Raw genomic sequence first — 23,993 nt, 5'->3', positions numbered from 1 at the left:
CATCCTTAGGTCGCTGGTTCAAATCCAGATTGAAGGACCTTTGCCAAATACAAATTTTATTGAATACTTGGAATGTAAAATACTTGGAAAATAAAATAACAGACAATTTATAATTATATTATATTTCATCACTGAAAATAGATGCCTTTTGCTTTGAGGCTGTGGCCACGTTATGTTTCTGTCCAACACCAATCTTCATTGGTTTCCTGTGAGGTGTTTTGGATCCCCATCTCTTGCTATGAACTGGCAAAACAGCAGAATCCCCTTGACAATCTTGATTTCTCAAGGGAAATGAGAGAACACTATACACCATCCAAGATATTAAAATATTGTCAAGGCCCAACACGGCTGAATACTCTGAGGAGATGGCCTGTGAGGCGCCGCCTTTCAACTTTTCCCCCTTAGTATGGTGGTCAGTAACATGCGGGAGACTGCGGAGGGGGTCATTTTTTTAATTGGGAACTGATGTGCTTTTACTCAATTCGGGAACCTCACAAGCCAAATTTGTAGTATTTTGCACGAATTGCAAGAGATGTTTGCATGTCGACGGTTGAAGTGGAAGCTCGAATTGAGCTTGCTAGAGAACGGTTTGCCAAGCCTTCGATAGCTCAGTTGGTAGAAGGGAGTACTGTAGTGATAAAACAGGCATCCTTAGGTTGGTGGTTCAAATCCGGCTCGAAGGAGTTTTGCCAAATGCAAATTTTATTGAATACTTGGAAAGTAAAATACTTGGAAAATAACATAACAGACAATTTATAATTATATTATATTTCATCACTGAAAATAGATGCCTTTTGCTTTGAGGCTGTGGCCACATTATTTTTCTGTCCAACACGAATCTTCATTGGTTTCCTGTGAGGTGTTTTGGATCCCCATCTCTTGCTATGAACTGGCAAAACAGCAGAATCCCCTTGACAATCTTGATTTTTCAAGGGAAATGGGAGAACACTATACACCATCCAAGATATTAAAATATTGTCAAGGCCCAACACGGCTGAATACTCTGAGGAGATGGCCTGTGAGGCGCCGCCTTTCAACTTTTCTTCCTTAGTATGGTGGTCAGTAACATGCGGGAGACTGCGGTAGGGGGTCATTTTTTTAATTGTGAACTGATGTGCTTTTACTCAATTCGGGAACCTCACAAGCCAAATTTGTAGTATTTTGCACGAATTGCAAGAGATGTTTGAATGTCGACGGTTGAAGTGGAAGCTCGTATTGAGCTTGCTAGAGACTGATGTGCCAAGCCTTCGATAGCTCAGTTGGTAGAGCAGAGGACTGTAGTGGTAAAACAGGCATCCTTAGGTCGCTGGTTCAAATCCAGATTGAAGGACTTTTGCCAAATGCAAATTTTATTGAATACTTGGAAAGTAAAATACTTGGAAAATAAAATAACAGACAATTTATAATTATATTATATTTCATCACTGAAAATAGATGCCTTTTGCTTTGAGGCTGTGGCCACGTTATGTTTCTGTCCAACACCAATCTTCATTGGTTTCCTGTGAGGTGTTTTGGATCCCCATCTCTTGCTATGAACTGGCAAAACAGCAGAATCCCCTTGACAATCTTGATTTCTCAAGGGAAATGAGAGAACAATATACACCATCCAAGATATTAAAATATTGTCAAGGCCCAACACGGCTGAATACTCTGAGGAGATGGCCTGTGAGGCGCCGCCTTTCAACTTTTCCCCCTTAGTATGGTGGTCAGTAACATGCGGGAGACTGCGGAGGGGGTCATTTTTTTAATTGTGAACTGATGTGCTTTTTCTCAATTCGGGAACCTCACAAGCCAAATTTGTAGTATTTTGCACGAATTGCAAGAGATGTTTACAAGTCGACGGTTGAAGTGGAAGCTTGTATTGAGTTTACTAGAGAATGATTTGCCAAGCCTTCGATAGCTCGTCGCTGGTTCAAATCCGTCTCAAAGGACTTTTGCCAAATGCACATTTTATTGAATACTTGGAAAGTAAAATACTTGGAAAGTAAAATAACAGACAATTTATAATTATATTATATTTCATCACTGAAAATAGATGCCTTTTGCTTTGAGGCTGTGGCCACGTTACGTTTCTGTCCAACACCAATCTTCATTGGTTTCGTGTGAGGTGTTTCGGATCCCCATCTCTTGCTATGAACTGGCAAAACAGCAGAATCCCCTTGACAATCTTGATTTCTCAAGGGAAATGAGAGAACAGTATACACCATCCAAGATATTAAAATATTGTCAAGGCCCAACACGGCTGAATACTCTGAGGAGATGGCCTGTGAGGCGCCGCCTTTCAACTTTTCCCCCTTAGTATGGTGGTCAGTAACATGCGGGAGACTGCGGAGGGGGTCATTTTTTTAATTGGGAACTGATGTGCTTTTACTCAATTCGGGAACCTCACAAGCCAAATTTGTAGTATTTTGCACGAATTGCAAGAGATGTTTACAAGTCGACGGTTGAAGTGGAAGCTCGTATTGAGTTTGCTAGAGAGCGATTTGCCAAGCCTTTGATAGCTCAGTTGGTAGAGCGAAAGACTGTAGTGGTAAAACAGGCATCCTTAGGTCGCTGCTTCAAATCCGGCTCGAAGGACTTTTGCCAAATGCACATTTTATTGAATACTTGGAAAGTAAAATACTTGGAAAGTAAAATAACAGACAATTTATAATTATATTATATTTCATCACTGAAAATAGATGCCTTTTGCTTTGAGGCTGTGGCCACGTTATTTTTCTGTCCGACACCAATCTTCGTTGGTTTCCTGTGAGGTGTTTTGGATCCCCATCTCTTGCTATGAACTGGCAAAACAGCAGAATCCCCTTGACAATCTTGATTTCTCAAGGGAAATGAGAGAACAATATACACCATCCAAGATATTAAAATATTGTCAAGGCCCAACACGGCTGAATACTCTGAGGAGATGGCCTGTGAGGCGCCGCCTTTCAACTTTTCCCCCTTAGTATGGTGGTCATTAACATGCGGGAGACTGCGGAGGGGGTCATTTTTTTAATTGGGAACTGATGTGCTTTTACTCAATTCGGGAACCTCACAAGCCAAATTTGTAGTATTTTGCACGAATTGCAAGAGATGTTTACAAGTCGACGGTTGAAGTGGAAGCTCGTATTGAGTTTGCTAGAGAATGATTTGCCAAGCCTTCGATAGCTCAGTTGGTAGAGCAGAGGACTGTAGTGGTAAAAGAGGCATCCTTAGGTCGCTGGTTCAAATCCGGCTCGAAGGACTTTTTCCAAATGCAAATTTTATTGAATACTTGGAAAGTAAAATACTTGGAAAGTAAAATAACAGACAATTTATAATTATATTATATTTCATCACTGAAAATAGATGCCTTTTACTTTGAGGCTGTGGCCACGTTATTTTTCTGTCCGACACCAATCTTCGTTGGTTTCCTGTGAGGTGTTTTGGATCCCGATCTCTTGCTATGAACTGACAAAACAGCAGAATCCCCTTGACAATCTTGATTTCTCAAGGGAAATGGGAGAACACCATACACCATCCAAGATATTAAAATATTGTCAAGGCCGAACACTGATGAATACTCTGAGGAGATGGCCTGTGAGGCGCAGCCTTTCAACTTTTCCTCCTTAGTATGGTGGTCAGTAACATGCGGGAGACTGCGGAGGCGGTCATTTTTTTAATTGGGCACTGATGTGCTTTTACTCAATTCGGGAACCTCACAAGCCAAATTTGTAGTATTTTGCACGAATTGCAAGAGATGTTTGCATGTCGACGGTTGAAGTGGAAGCTCGAATTGAGCTTGCTAGAGAACGGTTTGCCAAGCCTTCGATAGCTCAGTTGGTAGAGGGGAGGACTGTAGTGGTAAAACAGGCATCCTTAGGTGACTGGTTCAAATCCGGCTGGAAGGACTTTTGCCAAATGCACATTTTATTGAATACTTGGAAAGTAAAATACTTGGAAAATAACATAACAGACAATTTATAATTATATTATATTTCATCACTGAAAATAGATGCCTTTTGCTTTGAGGCTGTGGCCACATTATTTTTCTGTCCAACATCAATCTTCTTTGGTTTACTGTGAGGTGTTTTGGATCCCCATCTCTTGCTATGAACTGGCAAAACAGCAGAATCCCCTTGACAATCTTGATTTCTCAAGGGAAATGAGAGAACAGTATACACCATCCAAGATATTAAAATATTGTCAAGGCCCAACACGGCTGAATACTCTGAGGAGATGGCCTGTGAGGCGCCGCCTTTCAACTTTTCCCCCTTAGTATGGTGGTCATTAACATGCGGGAGACTGCGGAGGGGGTCATTTTTTTAATTGGGAACTGATGTGCTTTTACTCAATTCGGGAACCTCACAAGCCAAATTTGTAGTATTTTGCACGAATTGCAAGAGATGTTTACAAGTCGACGGTTGAAGTGGAAGCTCGTATTGAGTTTGCTAGAGAATGATTTGCCAAGCCTTCGATAGCTCAGTCGGTAGAGCGGAGGACTGTAGTGGTAAAACAGGCATCCTTAGGTCGCTGGTTCAAATCCGGCTCGAAGGACTTTTTCCAAATGCAAATTTTATTGAATACTTGGAAAGTAAAATACTTGGAAAGTAAAATAACAGACAATTTATAATTATATTATATTTCATCACTAAAATAGATGCCTTTTGCTTTGAGGCTGTGGCCACGTTATTTTTCTGTCCGACACCAATCTTCGTTGGTTTCCTGTGAGGTGTTTTGGATCCCGATCTCTTGCTATGAACTGACAAAACAGCAGAATCCCCTTGACAATCTTGATTTCTCAAGGGAAATGGGAGAACACCATACACCATCCAAGATATTAAAATATTGTCAAGGCCGAACACTGATGAATACTCTGAGGAGATGGCCTGTGAGGCGCAGCCTTTCAACTTTTCCTCCTTAGTATGGTGGTCAGTAACATGCGGGAGACTGCGGAGGCGGTCATTTTTTTAATTGGGAACTGATGTGCTTTTACTCAATTCGGGAACCTCACAAGCCAAATTTGTAGTATTTTGCACGAATTGCAAGAGATGTTTGCATGTCGACGGTTGAAGTGGAAGCTCGAATTGAGCTTGCTAGAGAACGGTTTGCCAAGCCTTCGATAGCTCAGTTGGTAGAGGGGAGGACTGTAGTGGTAAAACAGGCATCCTTAGGTCGCTGGTTCAAATCCGGCTGGAAGGACTTTTGCCAAATGCAAATTTTATTGAATACTTGGAAAGTAAAATACTTGGAAAATAACATAACAGACAATTTATAATTATATTATATTTCATCACTGAAAATAGATGCCTTTTGCTTTGAGGCTGTGGCCACATTATTTTTCTGTCCAACACCAATCTTCTTTGGTTGCCAGTGAGGTGTTTTTTTGATCCCCATCTCTTGCTATGAACTGGCAAAACAGCATAATCCCCTTGACAATCTTGATTTCTCAAGGAAAATGAGAGAACACTATACACCATCCAAGATATTAAAATATTGTCAAGGCCCAACGCGGCTGAATACTCCGAGGAGATGGCCTGTGAGGTGCCGCCTTTCAACTTTTCCCCCTTAGTATGGTGGTCAGTAACATGCGGGAGACTGCGGAGAGGGTCATTTTTTTAATTGGGAACTGATGTGCTTTTACTCAATTCGGAAACCTCACAAGCCAAATTTGTAGTATTTTGCAGGAATTGCAAGAGATGTTTACAAGTCGACGGTTGAAGTGGAAGCTCGTATTGAGTTTGCTAGAGAATGATTTGCCAAGCCTTCGATAGCTCGGTTGGTAGAGCGGAGGACTGTAGTGGTACAACAGGCATCCTTAGGTCGCTGTTTCAAATCCGGCTCGAAGGACTTTTGCCAAATGCACATTTTATTGAATACTTGGAAAGTAAAATACTTGGAAAGTAAAATAACAGACAATTTATAATTATATTATATTTCATCACTGAAAATAGATGCCTTTTGCTTTGAGGCTGTGGCCACGTTATTTTTCTGTCCGACACCAATCTTCGTTGGTTTCCTGTGAGGTATTTTGGATCCCCATCTCTTGCTATGAACTGACAAAACAGCAGAATCCCCTTGACAATCTTGATTTCTCAAGGGAAATGGGAGAACACTATACACCATCCAAGATATTAAAATATTGTCAAGGCCGAACACTGATGAATACTCTGAGGAGATGGCCTGTGAGGCGCCGCCTTTCAACTTTTCCTCCTTTGTATGGTGGTCAGTAACATGCGGGAGACTGCGGAGGGGGTCATTTTTTTAATTGTGAACTGATGTGCTTTTACTCAATTCGGGAACCTCACAAGCCAAATTTGTAGTATTTTGCACGAATTGCAAGAGATGTTTGAATGTCGATGGTTGAAGTGGAAGCTCGTATTGAGCTTGCTAGAGACTGATTTGTCAAGCCTTCGATAGCTCAGTTGGTAGAGCGGAGGACTGTAGTGGTAAAACAGGCATCCTTAGGTCGCTGGTTCAAATCCGGCTCGAAGGACTTTTGCCAAATGCACATTTTATTGAATACTTGGAAAGTAAAATACTTGGAAAGTAAAATAACAGACAATTTATAATTATATTATATTTCATCACTGAAAATAGATGCCTTTTGCTTTGAGGCTGTTACCACGTTATTTTTCTGTCCAACACAAATCTTCATTGGTTTCCTGTGAGGTGTTTTGGATCCCCATCTCTTGCTATGAACTGGCAAAACAGCAGAATCCCCTTGACAATCTTGATTTCTCAAGGGAAATGAGCGAACACTATACACCATCCAAGATATTAAAATATTGTCAAGGCCCAACGTGGCTGAATACTCTGAGGAGATGGCCTGTGAGGTGCCGCCTTTCAACTTTTCCCCCTTAGTATGGTGGTCAGTAACATGCGGGAGACTGCGGAGGGGGTCATTTTTTTAATTGGGAACTGATGTGCTTTTACTCAATTCGGGAACCTCACAAGCCAAATTTGTAGTATTTTGCACGAATTGCAAGAGATGTTTACAAGTCGACGGTTGAAGTGGAAGCTCTTATTGAGTTTGCTAGAGTTGATTTGCCAAGCCTTTGATAGCTCAGTTGGTAGAGCGAAAGACTGTAGTGGTAAAACAGGCATCCTTAGGTCGCTGGTTCAAATCCGGCTCGAAGGACTCTTGCCAAATGCACATTTTATTGAATACTTGGAAAGTAAAATACTTGGAAAGTAAAATAACAGACAATTTATAATTATATTATATTTCATCATTGAAAATAGATGCATTTTGCTTTGAAGCTGTGGCCACGTTATTTTTCTGTCCAACACGAATCTTCATTGGTTTCCTGTCAGGTGTTTTGGATCCCCATCTCTTGCTATGAACTGGCAAAACAGCAGAATCCCCTTGACAATCTTGATTTCTCAAGGGAAATGAGAGAACAATATACACCATCCAAGATATTAAAATATTGTCAAGGCCCAACACGGCTGAATACTCTGAGGAGATGGCCTGTGAGGCGCCGCCTTTCAACTTTTCCCCCTTAGTATGGTGGTCATTAACATGCGGGAGACTGCGGAGGGGGTCATTTTTTTAATTGGGAACTGATGTGCTTTTACTCAATTCGGGAACCTCACAAGCCAAATTTGTAGTATTTTGCACGAATTGCAAGAGATGTTTACAAGTCGACGGTTGAAGTGGAAGCTCGTATTGAGTTTGCTAGAGAATGATTTGCCAAGCCTTCGATAGCTCAGTTGGTAGAGCAGAGGACTGTAGTGGTAAAACAGGCATCCTTAGGTCGCTGGTTCAAATCCGGCTCGAAGGACTTTTTCCAAATGCAAATTTTATTGAATACTTGGAAAGTAAAATACTTGGAAAGTAAAATAACAGACAATTTATAATTATATTATATTTCATCACTGAAAATAGATGCCTTTTACTTTGAGGCTGTGGCCACGTTATTTTTCTGTCCGACACCAATCTTCGTTGGTTTCCTGTGAGGTGTTTTGGATCCCGATCTCTTGCTATGAACTGACAAAACAGCAGAATCCCCTTGACAATCTTGATTTCTCAAGGGAAATGGGAGAACACCATACACCATCCAAGATATTAAAATATTGTCAAGGCCGAACACTGATGAATACTCTGAGGAGATGGCCTGTGAGGCGCAGCCTTTCAACTTTTCCTCCTTAGTATGGTGGTCAGTAACATGCGGGAGACTGCGGAGGCGGTCATTTTTTTAATTGGGAACTGATGTGCTTTTACTCAATTCGGGAACCTCACAAGCCAAATTTGTAGTATTTTGCACGAATTGCAAGAGATGTTTGCATGTCGACGGTTGAAGTGGAAGCTCGAATTGAGCTTGCTAGAGAACGGTTTGCCAAGCCTTCGATAGCTCAGTTGGTAGAGGGGAGGACTGTAGTGGTAAAACAGGCATCCTTAGGTGACTGGTTCAAATCCGGCTGGAAGGACTTTTGCCAAATGCACATTTTATTGAATACTTGGAAAGTAAAATACTTGGAAAATAACATAACAGACAATTTATAATTATATTATATTTCATCACTGCAAATAGATGCCTTTTGCTTTGAGGCTGTGGCCACATTATTTTTCTGTCCAACATCAATCTTCTTTGGTTTACTGTGAGGTGTTTTGGATCCCCATCTCTTGCTATGAACTGGCAAAACAGCAGAATCCCCTTGACAATCTTGATTTCTCAAGGGAAATGAGAGAACAGTATACACCATCCAAGATATTAAAATATTGTCAAGGCCCAACACGGCTGAATACTCTGAGGAGATGGCCTGTGAGGCGCCGCCTTTCAACTTTTCCCCCTTAGTATGGTGGTCATTAACATGCGGGAGACTGCGGAGGGGGTCATTTTTTTAATTGGGAACTGATGTGCTTTTACTCAATTCGGGAACCTCACAAGCCAAATTTGTAGTATTTTGCACGAATTGCAAGAGATGTTTACAAGTCGACGGTTGAAGTGGAAGCTCGTATTGAGTTTGCTAGAGAATGATTTGCCAAGCCTTCGATAGCTCAGTCGGTAGAGCGGAGGACTGTAGTGGTAAAACAGGCATCCTTAGGTCGCTGGTTCAAATCCGGCTCGAAGGACTTTTTCCAAATGCAAATTTTATTGAATACTTGGAAAGTAAAATACTTGGAAAGTAAAATAACAGACAATTTATAATTATATTATATTTCATCACTGAAAATAGATGCCTTTTGCTTTGAGGCTGTGGCCACGTCATTTTTCTGTCCGACACCAATCTTCGTTGGTTTCCTGTGAGGTGTTTTGGATCCCGATCTCTTGCTATGAACTGACAAAACAGCAGAATCCCCTTGACAATCTTGATTTCTCAAGGGAAATGGGAGAACACCATACACCATCCAAGATATTAAAATATTGTCAAGGCCGAATACTGATGAATACTCTGAGGAGATGGCCTGTGAGGCGCAGCCTTTCAACTTTTCCTCCTTAGTATGGTGGTCAGTAACATGCGGGAGACTGCGGAGGCGGTCATTTTTTTAATTGGGAACTGATGTGCTTTTACTCAATTCGGGAACCTCACAAGCCAAATTTGTAGTATTTTGCACGAATTGCAAGAGATGTTTGCATGTCGACGGTTGAAGTGGAAGCTCGAATTGAGCTTGCTAGAGAACGGTTTGCCAAGCCTTCGATAGCTCAGTTGGTAGAGGGGAGGACTGTAGTGGTAAAACAGGCATCCTTAGGTCGCTGGTTCAAATCCGGCTGGAAGGACTTTTGCCAAATGCAAATTTTACTGAATACTTGGAAAGTAAAATACTTGGAAAATAACATAACAGACAATTTATAATTATATTATATTTCATCACTGAAAATAGATGCCTTTTGCTTTGAGGCTGTGGCCACATTATTTTTCTGTCCAACACCAATCTTCTTTGGTTGCCAGTGAGGTGTTTTTTTGATCCCCATCTCTTGCTATGAACTGGCAAAACAGCATAATCCGCTTGACAATCTTGATTTCTCAAGGAAAATGAGAGAACACTATACACCATCCAAGATATTAAAATATTGTCAAGGCCCAACGCGGCTGAATACTCCGAGGAGATGGCCTGTGAGGTGCCGCCTTTCAACTTTTCCCCCTTAGTATGGTGGTCAGTAACATGCGGGAGACTGCGGAGAGGGTCATTTTTTTAATTGGGAACTGATGTGCTTTTACTCAATTCGGAAACCTCACAAGCCAAATTTGTAGTATTTTGCACGAATTGCAAGAGATGTTTACAAGTCGACGGTTGAAGTGGAAGCTCGTATTGAGTTTGCTAGAGAATGATTTGCCAAGCCTTCGATAGCTCGGTTGGTAGAGCGGAGGACTGTAGTGGTACAACAGGCATCCTTAGGTCGCTGTTTCAAATCCGGCTCGAAGGACTTTTGCCAAATGCACATTTTATTGAATACTTGGAAAGTAAAATACTTGGAAAGTAAAATAACAGACAATTTATAATTATATTATATTTCATCACTGAAAATAGATGCCTTTTGCTTTGAGGCTGTGGCCACGTTATTTTTCTGTCCGACACCAATCTTCGTTGGTTTCCTGTGAGGTATTTTGGATCCCCATCTCTTGCTATGAACTGACAAAACAGCAGAATCCCCTTGACAATCTTGATTTCTCAAGGGAAATGGGAGAACACTATACACCATCCAAGATATTAAAATATTGTCAAGGCCGAACACTGATGAATACTCTGAGGAGATGGCCTGTGAGGCGCCGCCTTTCAACTTTTCCTCCTTAGTATGGTGGTCAGTAACATGCGGGAGACTGCGGAGGGGGTCATTTTTTTAATTGTGAACTGATGTGCTTTTACTCAATTCGGGAACCTCACAAGCCAAATTTGTAGTATTTTGCACGAATTGCAAGAGATGTTTGAATGTCGACGGTTGAAGTGGAAGCTCGTATTGAGCTTGCTAGAGACTGATCTGCCAAGCCTTCGATAGCTCAGTTGGTAGAGCGGAGGACTGTAGTGGTAAAACAGGCATCCTTAGGTCGCTGGTTCAAACCCGGCTCGAAGGACTTTTTCCAAATGCACATTTTATTGAATACTTGGAAAGTAAAATACTTGGAAAGTAAAATAACAGACAATTTATAATTATATTATATTTCATCACTGAAAATAGATGCCTTTTGCTTTGAGGCTGTGACCACGTTATTTTTCTGTCCAACACGAATCTTCATTGGTTTCCTGTGAGGTGTTTTGGATCCCCATCTCTTGCTATGAACTGGCAAAACAGCAGAATCCCCTTGACAATCTTGATTTCTCAAGGGAAATGAGAGAACACTATACACCATCCAAGATATTAAAATATTGTCAAGGCCCAACGCGGCTGAATACTCTGAGGAGATGGCCTGTGAGGTGCCGCCTTTCAACTTTTCCCCCTTAGTATGGTGGTCAGTAACATGCGGGAGACTGCGGAGGGGGTCATTTTTTTAATTGGGAACTGATGTGCTTTTACTCAATTCGGGAACCTCACAAGCCAAATTTGTAGTATTTTGCACGAATTGCAAAAGATGTTTGAATGTCGACGGTTGAAGTGGAAGCTCGTATTGAGCTTGCTAGCGACTGATTTGCCAAGCCTTCGATAGCTCAGTTGGTAGAGCAGAGGACTGTAGTGGTAAAACAGGCATCCTTAGGTCGCTGGTTCAAATCCAGATTGAAGGACTTTTGCCAAATGCACATTTTATTGAATACTTGGAAAGTAAAATGCTTGGAAAATAAAATAACAGACAATTTATAATTATATTATATTTCATCACTGAAAATAGATGCCTTTTGCTTTGAGGCTGTGGCCACGTTATGTTTCTGTCCGACACCAATCTTCGTTGGTTTCCTGTGAGGTGTTTTGGATCCCCATCTCTTGCTATGAACTGACAAAACAGCAGAATCCCCTTGACAATCTTGATTTCTCAAGGGAAATGGGAGAACACTATACACCATCCAAGATATTAAAATATTGTCAAGGACCAACACGGCTGAATACTCTGAGGAGATGGCCTGTGATGCGCGCCTTTCAACTTTTCCCCCTTAGTATGGTGGTCAGTAACATGCGGGAGACTGCGGAGGGGGTCATTTTTTTAATTGGGAACTGATGTGCTTTTACTCAATTCGGGAACCTCACAAGCCAAATTTGTAGTATTTTGCACGAATTGCAAGAGATGTTTACAAGTCGACGGTTCAAGTGGAAGCTCGTATTGAGTTTGCTAGAGAATGATTTGCCAAGCCTTCGATAGCTCGTCGCTGGTTCAAATCCGGCTCAAAGGACTTTTGCCAAATTCACATTTTATTGAATACTTGGAAAGTAAAATACTTGGAAAGTAAAATAACAGACAATTTATAATTATATTATATTTCATCACTGAAAATAGATGCCTTTTGCTTTGAGGCTGTGGCCACGTTATTTTTCTGTCCGACACCAATCTTCGTTGGTTTCCTGTGATGTGTTTTGGATCCCCATCTCTTGCTATGAACTGACAAAACAGCAGAATCCCCTTGACAATCTTGATTTCTCAAGGGAAATGGGAGAACACTATACACCATCCAAGATATTAAAATATTGTCAAGGCCGAACACTGATGAATACTCTGAGGAGATGGCCTGTGAGGCGCCGCCTTTCAACTTTTCCTCCTTAGTATGGTGGTCAGTAACATGCGGGAGACTGCGGAGGCGGTCATTTTTTTAATTGGGAACTGATGTGCTTTTACTCAATTCGGGAACCTCACAAGCCAAATTTGTAGTATTTTGCACGAATTGCAAGAGATGTTTGCATGTCGACGGTTGAAGTGGAAGCTCGTATTGAGTTTGCTAGAGAACAGTTTGCCAAGCCTTCGATAGCTCAGTTGGTAGAGGGGAGGACTGTAGTGGTAAAACAGGCATCCTTAGGTCGCTGGTTCAAATCCGGCTCGAAGGACTTTTGCCAAATGCAAATTTTATTGAATACTTGGAAAGTAAAATACTTGGAAAATAACATAACAGACAATTTATAATTAGATTATATTTCATCACTGAAAATAGATGCCTTTTGCTTTGAGGCTGTGGCCACATTATTTTTCTGTCCAACATCAATCTTCTTTGGTTTACTGTGAGGTGTTTTGGATCCCCATCTCTTGCTATGAACTGGCAAAACAGCAGAATCCCCTTGACAATCTTGATTTCTCAAGGGAAATGAGAGAACACTATACACCATCCAAGATATTAAAATATTGTCAAGGCCCAACACGGCTGAATACTCTGAGGAGATGGCCTGTGAGGCGCCGCCTTTCAACTTTTCCCCCTGTTATAAATAGCGTCTCGAGAACGCTGCGTACCTGTTCGTCCGGCTGGATTCCTTGATGATGAGGCCAGGCTGTCAGATGATCCGAAGAGACGTGAATGATGGCGCGGGGAACCAGCCCAACACCAGCCCGAATGGAACCGGATTGGAGATGAACCAGCTCCCAACGCCACGAGTTGGCTCACCCCTGAGTACCGTGGGCAGGGGAAGCCACCGAGTAGAAGTTCAAGGTCCACAGGAGGCAGGTAGATCCCGACTGTAACTGATGAAGAGCTGGAGACCAGAAGGAACACAGAACCTCCAGGAGCAATGACTAGGCAGCAAGTGGAGCAGGCTGATGGAACGGGATAAGAATAGGAACTGACAAAGCAAAGGGAACTCAGGGCCAGATGGAAACGGGAAGGACTGAGCCGGGCAGGCAGGAAGGAAAGACAGAGACCAGAACAAGGAGGGCCAGTGGGAATGCAGAACCAGGAAGGCAGCAGGATGGAGGGAGCGGGAGGAATATTACAGGAGACAGGGGAGCCCCAGGCAGAACAAAGATAGGAGGAAGGTAACAGGAAACCAGAAGGCAACACAAGGGTAGCGAAAACACGATCCGTACAAACCGCGTTGAGACACGGTGTGGAAAGGATCAGGGCCCCTTAAGTAGGCCCACCAGCACCTGAGAGGCTTGCAACGCAAGCTGTGCCGTCTCCCTGGCATTGGATAACCCATAACGAGGCTTGAGCCGCAGATCTCCCCGCATCGAGCATCCTACGCACTGCGCATGCGCGGAGAGTGGACGCCCGCGCATGCGCGAATCAGTGCGCACAGGAGACCCGGAAGCGCCCGAGACCCAGGACAGCCCCGGACCTCGAAGCCGAAAGCGGGGATACAACCTCCAGGACGGGGAACGCCGTAGCGGGTAAGGAGACCCCAGGACAGGCGGCGTGACACTATGCCCCCTCCCAGAAAGACCCGGGGCCCCAGGTTTCCAGGGAAAATGAAGAAAGAATTCACGGACAAGCCGGGGAGCGTGCACATGACAGTGCGGCTCCCAAGTGCGATCACAAGTAGGATAACCCTTCCATGCAATTAAGTATTGGAGAACACCCCGATGGATCCGTGAATCACAGACCTCCTGAACCTCAAACTCAGGAACCCCCTGTACCAGAACAGAGGAGGGTCGTGGGCCAGAGCGCCTAAAGACATCCTTCACATAGGGCTTCAAAAGGGAGACATGAAATACAGGGTGTATTTTCCAAGTGAGGGGCAGCACTAATCGAAAAGCCACTGAAGACAAACGTTTGGCAATCTTGAAAGGCCCATAGAACCGGGGTGCCAACTTAGTGGGTAAATTGCGGACAGGCAGGTTCTTGGAAGACAACCAAACCAGATCGCCCACCTGGAAATCGGGCTCTGGGGTACGGCCCTTATCAGCCTGCTCCTTCATGCGCTCACGTGTCTCTGTAAGGATGTTCCGGGCCCGGTCATGTTGTCTCTGAATATTGGAGACCAATTGATCCGCAGACGGAACAGTGCTGGGCACTATAGGTGTGAAGGGAACCAGTTTGGGATGTTGTCCGGCTGAACAAAAAAAAGGACTGATGCCGGTGGCAGCATGAGCCGCGTTATTATAGGAAACTTCCGCCAGATCCAGGTGCTTTAGCCAGTTTGACTGAGTGGCATTGGCATAGCAACGTAAGTATTGCTCCAGGGTTTGATTCGTCCTTTCGGTCTGACCATTGGTGTGCGGGTGATAGCCTGAGCTCAAGGCTCTATGGATACCCAGATGTTTACATAATTGATGCCAGAAGGAGGATAGATATTGTGAACCACGATCAGAGATGATCTTCTCTGGAAGTCCATGTAATCGATAAATGTTGTGTAGAAATGCCAAGGCCATCTGGGAGGAAGTTGGGATCTTCACGAAAGGAATGAAGTGTGCGTATTTGGTAAAACAATCCACAACCACCATGACACAAGTGTGACCCTCAGAGGGTGGAAGCTCTACAATGAAGTCAGTGGCGATAGTATGCCAAGGGTAGGGTGGTGTTTCGGTAGGCTTAAGTAGCCCCAAAGGCTTTCTTCTGGACGTCTTCGTCTGAGCACAGGTTGGACAACTTTCCACGTACGTTCTTACTTCTTTGGCCCATCCAGGCCACCAGAATTGTCTGGAGATCAACTCCTGGGTAGCCTTGATACCACGATGACCAGCTACTTGGGATTCGTGAAATCCATGTAGGATGTCCAAGCGAAGGGCAGTCGATGGTATGTACAACCGGTTCAGAAAGAACAAAAAACCGTCGCGTTCACTGATCTGGGGTTTCTTCAGCAGATTGTCACGTTCCGGATCTCCCAAGGTTTCTTGACTGATCTTCCGGAGTTGTGGAGCTAAGGTCGATAGAAAGTGTTTGGGAGTTATCATAGGCGTGTTCAAACCGACTCCCGCTTCTTCCTTGTCCAGGGATCGAGACAAGGCATCAGCCTTCTGGTTCCGGGAGCTAGGAATGTATGTGATATTGAAATCATAGTGAGAGAAGAAGAAGGCCCATCGGGCTTGCCGAGCAGTGCGACACTGCAATGACCGTAGGAACTGCAGGTTGCGATGGTCGGTACGAACTTCCACCGGGAAACGACCACCAAGTAAGTGATTCCTCCACTCTTCGAACGCCGTCTTGATGGCCAAAAGTTCCTTTTCAATGACTGCGTAGTTCAGCTCACTGGAGGTGAGTTTCCGTGAGTAATAGGCCACAGGGTGTTCGTCGCCGGACGTAGGATGCTTTTGTAAGAGGACCGCTCCAACAGCAAAGTTGGAGGTATCTGCTTCAATGATATATGGCATCTCGTCGTTAGGGTGACGCAAAACAGGAGCAGTACTAAAGGCTGTCTTTAAGCACTCAAAAGCGGTTGATGTCTCTTGGTCCCAAAGGAAAGGTCTCTTAACACTGGTCAGACGTGTCAATGGGGCCGTGACCTGTGAAAACTGTGGAATAAAACGCCGATAAAAGTTGGCGAATCCCAAAAACCGCTGAAGGGATTTCAAATCATGCGGTTGTTTCCAATTCTGAATAGCCTTCACTTTGCCCGAATCCATGTGTATACCTGCATTACTGATTACGAATCCCAGGAACTCCATGTTATTCCGATGAAACGAACACTTCTCGGCTTTGGCGTACAGGTGATTACGTGACAATCGCAGAAGTACTTCACGGACATGTGAGACATGTTCCTGCAGATTATCCGAGAAGATCAGAATGTCGTCCAGGTAAACCCAGACCGAGATGCCAACCAAATCGCCAAAGACGTTGTCCATAAACCGTTGGAAGACGGCTGGGGCATTACACAACCCGAAGGGCATTACCCTGTATTCGTAGTGCCCAAAGGGTGTCTTAAAAGCCGTCTTCCACTCGTCGCCCTCTCTGATCCTAACCAGATGGTAGGCTCCCCGGAGGTCCACCTTAGTGAAGATATTGGCAGAACGTAAGGACTCCATGATGTTCCGAATCAAAGGTAATGGGTACCTGTCCTTGAGTGTTATGTCATTCAATTGACGGTAATCGATACAGGGCCGCAGGGTCCCCTCCTTCTTCTTGACAAAGAATAGCGGAAAACCGGCGGAGGATTTGGAAGGTACGATGTAACCCTTCTTGGAACAATCATCCAGATATTCCCGGAGTACCTGTTTTTCAGACTGAGTTAGAGAGTATAACTTCCCATGAGGAATCACAGCACCAGGAATCAGGTCTATGGAACAGTCAAAAGTCCTGTGAGGAGGAAGAGGTATTTCTCCGGGCTCAGAAAACACTGTACAAAGGTCGGCATAAACATCCGGTATCTGGGACAGGGAACATAAGGCGGAAGAGCCCCCTTCCGGGACTAGAGGGATCGAGGTGGTAGACTTCAAGGATGTGTTGTGGCAGCAACATTCACGGAGGCAAAAGGTAGAAACAAACCTCAACGTGCGGGACTCCCAATTGATAGTAGGATTGTGTCGCAAAAGCCAAGGCAGTCCCAACACCACTGGATATGAAGGTGACTTGATGACGTCGAGGGCTATCCTTTCTTCATGTCCCTTGATCTGTAATAGCATGGCGACTGTATGCAACCGGATGGGACCGGAAGCCAAAGGTGTACCATCGATGACCTCCACTGGTATAGCGGTTCTTTTAATAAGTAATGGCATACCGATCTTGTTGGCGAATGCCTCATCAATATAGTTTCCGGAGGCCCCGCAATCTAACAGACCATGGACATCAACCGTTTTATCAAGCCACTTCAAGGTGATCTTTAGACTCATCAAGACGGCAGGCTGCATAGGGGGCAGATGAACCCTAGGGCTGGAAAGGTCTGAAAGCAAGAAAGGACCCGTCGTAGCCTTTCCCTTAAACGACAGGTCTTCTAGTTTCCCCCTTTCTTGATAGGACGCAGGGGACAGGTACCCAGAAAATGGCCAGCACCTCCGCAGTACAAACACAGTCGCTGGCTTCTCCTGCGCTTCTTCTCCTCTTCCGATAAAGGACCCCTTACAGCTCCCAGTTGCATCGGTTCCTGGGTAGAATCCGAAGGTGCTGACATCCCGGTAGGTAGAGTCATTGGTCTGGAATTGGCCTTCTCAAACCGTCGTCTCTCTCCCTTTCTCTCGGCCAATCTCTGGTCTATCCTCAAAACCTGATCGATAAGTTTCTGTAGGTCGTCAGGTTCGGAAATGTGTAACAATTCATCCTTGTATTCTTCTCTTAATCCCCTGCGAAACAAGGTCTTTTGCGTTACCTCTGGCCATAAGGAGTCGGTTGCTAATTGACGGAAACGGCTGATGTAGGAAATGATGTCAGCATTGCCTTGTTGTAAGTCCATCAATTGGTTCTGTGCTGCAGAAGCCAGATTGGGGGATTGAAACACATCCAGAAACGCCTTCTCGAAGGCTAAAAAATCACTCAGGATCGGGTTATTGGTAACGACAAAAGGAGTTGCCCAAGCAAGCGCATTTCCTGACAAGTTGCCCAATATGTATCCGATCTTGGCCTTGTCAATGGTAAAGTGAGAAGAACGGAAGAGAAAGTGTATGCGACAATGGTTACAGAATTCACCCACACGGCGGGGATCTCCATCGAACTTGATGGGAGCAGTGTGAGCCATAGGACCTTCAGGCTGTGGAACGGCACCAGCATTCTGTGTAACCATTTGGCGTAGGGTTACGTTCTCCTGACGGAGTGCCGCCATTTCGGCACGAAGCGCTTGAAGCTCATTACGAAGACCCGGATCCTCTTCCATCGCAGAGTCCGGAATGTCAGAAGAAAGGCGTCTCAATCTGTTATAAATAGCGTCTCGAGAACGCTGCGTACCTGTTCGTCCGGCTGGATTCCTTGATGATGAGGCCAGGCTGTCAGATGATCCGAAGAGACGTGAATGATGGCGCGGGGAACCAGCCCAACACCAGCCCGAATGGAACCGGATTGGAGATGAACCAGCTCCCAACGCCACGAGTTGGCTCACCCCTGATTAGCGTGGCGTCAGGACAGTGCAAGCACTGGCAGGGGGAGCCACCGAGTAGAAGTTCAAGGTCCACAGGAGGCAGGTAGATCCCGACTGTAACTGATGAAGAGCTGGAGACCAGAAGGAACACAGAACCTCCAGGAGCAATGACTAGGCAGCAAGTGGAGCAGGCTGATGGAACGGGATAAGAATAGGAACTGACAAAGCAAAGGGAACTCAGGGCCAGATGGAAACGGGAAGGACTGAGCCGGGCAGGCAGGAAGGAAAGACAGGGACCAGAACAAGGAGGGCCAGTGGGAATGCAGAACCAGGAAGGCAGCAGGATGGAGGGAGCGGGAGGAATATTACAGGAGACAGGGGAGCCCCAGGCAGAACAAAGATAGGAGGAAGGTAACAGGAAACCAGAAGGCAACACAAGGGTAGCGAAAACACGATCCGTACAAACCGCGTTGAGACGCGGTGTGGAAAGGATCAGGGCCCCTTAAGTAGGCCCACCAGCACCTGAGAGGCTTGCAACGCAAGCTGTGCCGTCTCCCTGGCATTGGATAACCCATAACGAGGCTTGAGCCGCAGATCTCCCCGCATCGAGCATCCTACGCACTGCGCATGCGCGGAGAGTGGACGCCCGCGCATGCGCGAATCAGTGCGCACAGGAGACCCGGAAGCGCCCGAGACCCAGGACAGCCCCGGACCTCGAAGCCGAAAGCGGGGATACAACCTCCAGGACGGGGAACGCCGTAGCGGGTAAGGAGACCCCAGGACAGGCGGCGTGACACCCCCTTAGTATGGTGGTCAGTAACATGCGGGAGACTGCGGAGGGGGTCATTTTTTTAATTGTGAACTGATGTGCTTTTACTCAATTCAGGAACCTCACAAGCCAAATTTGTAGTATTTTGCACGAATTGCAAGAGATGTTTACAAGTCGACGGTTGAAGTGGAAGCTTGTATTGAGTTTGCTAGAGAATGATTTGCCAAGCCTTCGATAGCTCGTCGCTGGTTCAAATCCGGCTCAAAGGACTTTTGCCAAATGCACATTTTATTGAATACTTGGAAAGTAAAATACTTGGAAAGTAAAATAACAGACAATTTATAATTATATTATATTTCATCACTGAAAATAGATGCCTTTTGCTTTGAGGCTGTGGCCACGTTATTTTTCTGTCCAACACGAATCTTCATTGGTTTCCTGTCAGGTGTTTTGGATCCCCATCTCTTGCTATGAACTGGCAAAACAGCAGAATCCCCTTGACAATCTTGATTTCTCAAGGGAAATGAGAGAACACTATACACCATCCAAGATATTAAAATATTGTCAAGGCCCAACACGGCTGAATACTCTGAGGAGATGGCCTGTGAGGCACCGCCTTACAACTTTTCCCCCTTATTATGCTGGTCATTAACATGCGGGAGACTGCACAGGGGGTCATTTTTTTAATTGGGAACTGATGTGCTTTTACTCAATTCGGGAACCTCACAAGCCAAATTTGTAGTATTTTGCACGAATTGCAAGAGATGTTTACAATTCGACGGTTGAAGTGGAAGCTCGTATTGAGTTTGCTAGAGAATGATTTGCCAAGCCTTCGATAGCTCAGTTGGTAGAGCGGAGGACTGTAGTGGTAAAACAGGCATCCTTAGGTCGCTGGTTCAAATCCGGCTCGAAGGACTTTTGCCAAATGCAAATTTTATTGAATACTTGGAAAGTAAAATACTTGGAAAATAAAATAACAGACAATTTATAATTATATTATATTTCATCACTGAAAATAGATGCCTTTTGCTTTGAGGCTGTGGCCACGTTATGTTTCTGTCCAACACCAATCTTCATTGGTTTCCTGTGAGGTGTTTCGGATCCCCATCTCTTGCTATGAACTGGCAAAACAGCAGAATCCCCTTGACAATCTTGATTTCCCAAGGGAAATGAGAGAACAGTATACACCATCCAAGATATTAAAATATTGTCAAGGCCCAACACGGCTGAATACTCTGAGGAGATGGCCTGTGAGGCGCCGCCTTTCAACTTTTCCCCCTTAGTCAGTGCTTTAAGTGGGCCGGGGCCTGCCGGGGCCGGGCCCCGGCAGTCTCCAAAAAGTGAGGCTGAGCCGGGGCCCTGCCGGGGCCCCCCAGCCCCACCACGCCATGGCAGGATGCATTATCCCGCCGCGGCCGCAGTCGCAACGAGAGATGCGCCCGCCAGTTAAACGTCAGGCAAGCTGACAGAAGTGCCAGACAGCCACAGCGTCGCTGTGACTGGCTGGCACTTCCGTCAGTCTCTGTAACTTTCTCTGATGACCCCTCATCTGAGGGGCCATCAGAGGAAGCTACAGTCCCTTAGTTCCCCTCGCCAGGTCACTGACCCTCAGCGAACCCGCAGGCTCCATGATCTAATATGTAGATTAGATCACGGAGCCCGCGGGTTCGCAGAGAGTGAAAGACGCCTCGGGGTCAGTGCTCTGAGCAGAGATCACTGAGCCCGAGGCGCCTTTCTCCTTTGGCAAGCCTTTATAAAAGATGCCTTCAACTGTGTACGTTTAAGCCATCTTTTATACACGTAGACATATTTCTATGTTTATAACAGATGGCTTGAATCGTACACAATTCAAAGCAACTTTTATAAAGCTTTGTCGACGGACAAAGCCACCTTGGGTTTTGTCCGTCCTCAACGCTTTATAAAAGATGCCTACGTTTCAAGACGTCTTTTATAAACATAGACATATGTTACAAATGTCTATGTTTATAAAAGGCAGCTTGAATAGTACACAAACCATAGTAAGGTAAGCACACAAGTGTGCGTAACTTACTATGGTGTGTGCACTTTCAAGCCACCTTTTATAAACATAGAAATATGTAACATTGCTATGAATTTAAAAGAAGGCTTGAAAAATACACAAACCATAGTAGTACGCAAACAAATATATAAATGCTCAAATACATTTATATATTTGTTTGCGCAACTTACTATGATTTGTGCACTTTTAGGCCACGCCCACAATGGAGGCCACGCCTCCAAACGAGGGCCCCCCCTCAATTTCTTACCCCACTTAAAGCACTGCCCTTAGTATGGTGGTCAGTAACATGCAGGAGACTGCGGAGGGGGTCATTTTTTTAATTGTGAACTGATGTGCTTTTACTCAAATCGGGAACCTCACAAGCCAAATTTGTAGTATTTTGCACGAATTGCAAGAGATGTTTGAATGTCGACGGTTGAAGTGAAAGCTCGTATTGAGCTTGCTAGAGACTGATTTGCCAAGCCTTCGATAGCTCAGTTGGTAGAGCGGAGGACTGTAGTAGTAAAACAGGCATCCTTAGGTCGCTGGTTCAAATCCGGCTCGAAAGACTTTTGCCAAATGCACATTTTATTGAATACTTGGAAAGTAAAATACTTGGAAAGTAAAATAACAGACAATTTATAATTATATTATATTTCATCACTGAAAATAGATGCCTTTTGCTTTGAGGCTGTGACCACGTTATTTTTCTGTCCAACACGAATCTTCATTGGTTTCCTGTGAGGTGTTTTGGATCCCCATCTCTTGCTATGAACTGACAAAACAGCAGAATCCCCTTGACAATCTTGATTTCTCAAGGGAAATGGGAGAACACTATACACCATCCAAGATATTAAAATATTGTCAAGGCCGAACACGGATGAATACTCTGAGGAGATGGCCTGTGAGGCGCCGCCTTTCAACTTTTCCTCCTTTGTATGGTGGTCAGTAACATGCGGGAGACTGCGTAGGGGGTCATTTTTTTAATTGTGAACTGATGTGCTTTTACTCAATTCGGGAACCTCACAAGCCAAATTTGTAGTATTTTGCACGAATTGCAAGAGATGTTTGAATGTCGACGGTTGAAGTGAAAGCTCGTATTGAGCTTGCTAGAGACTGATTTGCCAAGCCTTCGATAGCTCAGTTGGTAGAGCGGAGGACTGTAGTGGTAAAACAGGCATCCTTAGGTCGCTGGTTCAAATCCAGCTAGAAGGACTTTTGCCAAATGCACATTTTATTGAATACTTGGAAAGTAAAATACTTGGAAAGTAAAATAACAGACAATTTATAATTATATTATATTTCATCACTGAAAATAGATGCCTTTTGCTTTGAGGCTGTGGCCACGTTATTTTTCTGTCCGACACCAATCTTCGTTGGTTTCCTGTGAGGTGTTTTGGATCCCCATCTCTTGCTATGAACTGACAAAACAGCTTGCTAGAGAACGGTTTGCCAAGCCTTCGATAGCTCAGTTGGTAGAGCGGAGGACTGTAGTGGTAAAACAGGCATCCTTAGGTTGCTGGTTCAAATCCGGCTCGAAGGACTTTTGCCAAATGCAAATTTTATTGAATACTTGGAAAGTAAAATACTTGGAAAATAACATAACAGACAATTTATAATTAGATTATATTTCATCACTGAAAATAGATGCCTTTTGCTTTGAGGCTGTGGCCACATTATTTTTCTGTCCAACATCAATCTTCTTTGGTTTACTGTGAGGTGTTTTGGATCCCCATCTCTTGCTATGAACTGGCAAAACAGCAGAATCCCATTGACAATCTTGATTTCTCAAGGGAAATGAGAGAACACTATACACCATCCAAGATATTAAAATATTGTCAAGGCCCAACATGGCTGAATACTCTGAGGAGATGGCCTGTGAGGCGCCGCCTTTCAACTTTTCCCCCTTAGTATGGTGGTCAGTAACATGCGGGAGACTGCGGAGGGGGTCATTTTTTTAATTGTGAACTGATGTGCTTTTACTCAATTCGGGAACCTCACAAGCCAAATTTGTAGTATTTTGCACGAATTGCAAGAGATGTTTACAAGTCGACGGTTGAAGTGGAAGCTTGTATTGAGTTTGCTAGAGAATGATTTGCCAAGCCTTCGATAGCTCGTCGCTGGTTCAAATCCGGCTCAAAGGACTTTTGCCAAATGCACATTTTATTGAATACTTGGAAAGTAAAATACTTGGAAAGTAAAATAACAGACAATTTATAATTATATTATATTTCATCACTGAAAATAGATGCCTTTTGCTTTGAGGCTGTGGCCACGTTATTTTTCTGTCCAACACGAATCTTCATTGGTTTCCTGTCAGGTGTTTTGGATCCCCATCTCTTGCTATGAACTGGCAAAACAGCAGAATCCCCTTGACAATCTTGATTTCTCAAGGGAAATGAGAGAACACTATACACCATCCAAGATATTAAAATATTGTCAAGGCCCAACACGGCTGAATACTCTGAGGAGATGGCCTGTGAGGCGCCGCCTTTCAACTTTTCCCCCTTAGTCAGTG

At 44.4% G+C, this 23,993-nt stretch overlaps 8 non-coding genes across 8 annotated transcripts; all 8 read left to right on the top strand.

Annotated features, from left to right (window-relative positions):
* Positions 1-3,137: 3,137 nt before the first annotated feature.
* On the top strand, positions 3,138-3,223 carry TRNAY-GUA (transfer RNA tyrosine (anticodon GUA)). Its single transcript is given in 2 exon segments — positions 3,138-3,174; positions 3,188-3,223. It is a non-coding gene; the product is annotated as a tRNA-Tyr (tRNA).
* A 1,206-nt stretch (positions 3,224-4,429) lies between these two features.
* On the top strand, positions 4,430-4,515 carry TRNAY-GUA (transfer RNA tyrosine (anticodon GUA)). The gene is given in 2 exon segments: positions 4,430-4,466; positions 4,480-4,515. It is a non-coding gene; the product is annotated as a tRNA-Tyr (tRNA).
* Positions 4,516-6,368: 1,853 nt separating this feature from the next.
* On the top strand, positions 6,369-6,454 carry TRNAY-GUA (transfer RNA tyrosine (anticodon GUA)). The gene is given in 2 exon segments: positions 6,369-6,405; positions 6,419-6,454. It is a non-coding gene; the product is annotated as a tRNA-Tyr (tRNA).
* A 1,205-nt stretch (positions 6,455-7,659) lies between these two features.
* On the top strand, positions 7,660-7,745 carry TRNAY-GUA (transfer RNA tyrosine (anticodon GUA)). Its single transcript is given in 2 exon segments — positions 7,660-7,696; positions 7,710-7,745. It is a non-coding gene; the product is annotated as a tRNA-Tyr (tRNA).
* Positions 7,746-8,951: 1,206 nt separating this feature from the next.
* TRNAY-GUA (transfer RNA tyrosine (anticodon GUA)) lies at positions 8,952-9,037 on the top strand. The gene is given in 2 exon segments: positions 8,952-8,988; positions 9,002-9,037. It is a non-coding gene; the product is annotated as a tRNA-Tyr (tRNA).
* Positions 9,038-10,891: 1,854 nt separating this feature from the next.
* On the top strand, positions 10,892-10,977 carry TRNAY-GUA (transfer RNA tyrosine (anticodon GUA)). The gene is given in 2 exon segments: positions 10,892-10,928; positions 10,942-10,977. It is a non-coding gene; the product is annotated as a tRNA-Tyr (tRNA).
* A 9,310-nt stretch (positions 10,978-20,287) lies between these two features.
* TRNAY-GUA (transfer RNA tyrosine (anticodon GUA)) lies at positions 20,288-20,373 on the top strand. Its single transcript is given in 2 exon segments — positions 20,288-20,324; positions 20,338-20,373. It is a non-coding gene; the product is annotated as a tRNA-Tyr (tRNA).
* Positions 20,374-22,932: 2,559 nt separating this feature from the next.
* TRNAY-GUA (transfer RNA tyrosine (anticodon GUA)) lies at positions 22,933-23,018 on the top strand. The gene is given in 2 exon segments: positions 22,933-22,969; positions 22,983-23,018. It is a non-coding gene; the product is annotated as a tRNA-Tyr (tRNA).
* The last annotated feature ends 975 nt before the right edge of the window (positions 23,019-23,993 follow it).

The sequence above is a fragment of the Ambystoma mexicanum genome, chromosome 1p (genome assembly GCF_040938575.1).
Source record: "Ambystoma mexicanum isolate Mex_15411 chromosome 1p, UKY_AmexF1_1, whole genome shotgun sequence".
Lineage (NCBI taxonomy): Eukaryota > Metazoa > Chordata > Amphibia > Caudata > Ambystomatidae > Ambystoma > Ambystoma mexicanum.
The sequence above is the reverse complement of the archived record's forward strand: the minus strand, read 5'-3'. Positions and strand labels throughout refer to the sequence as shown.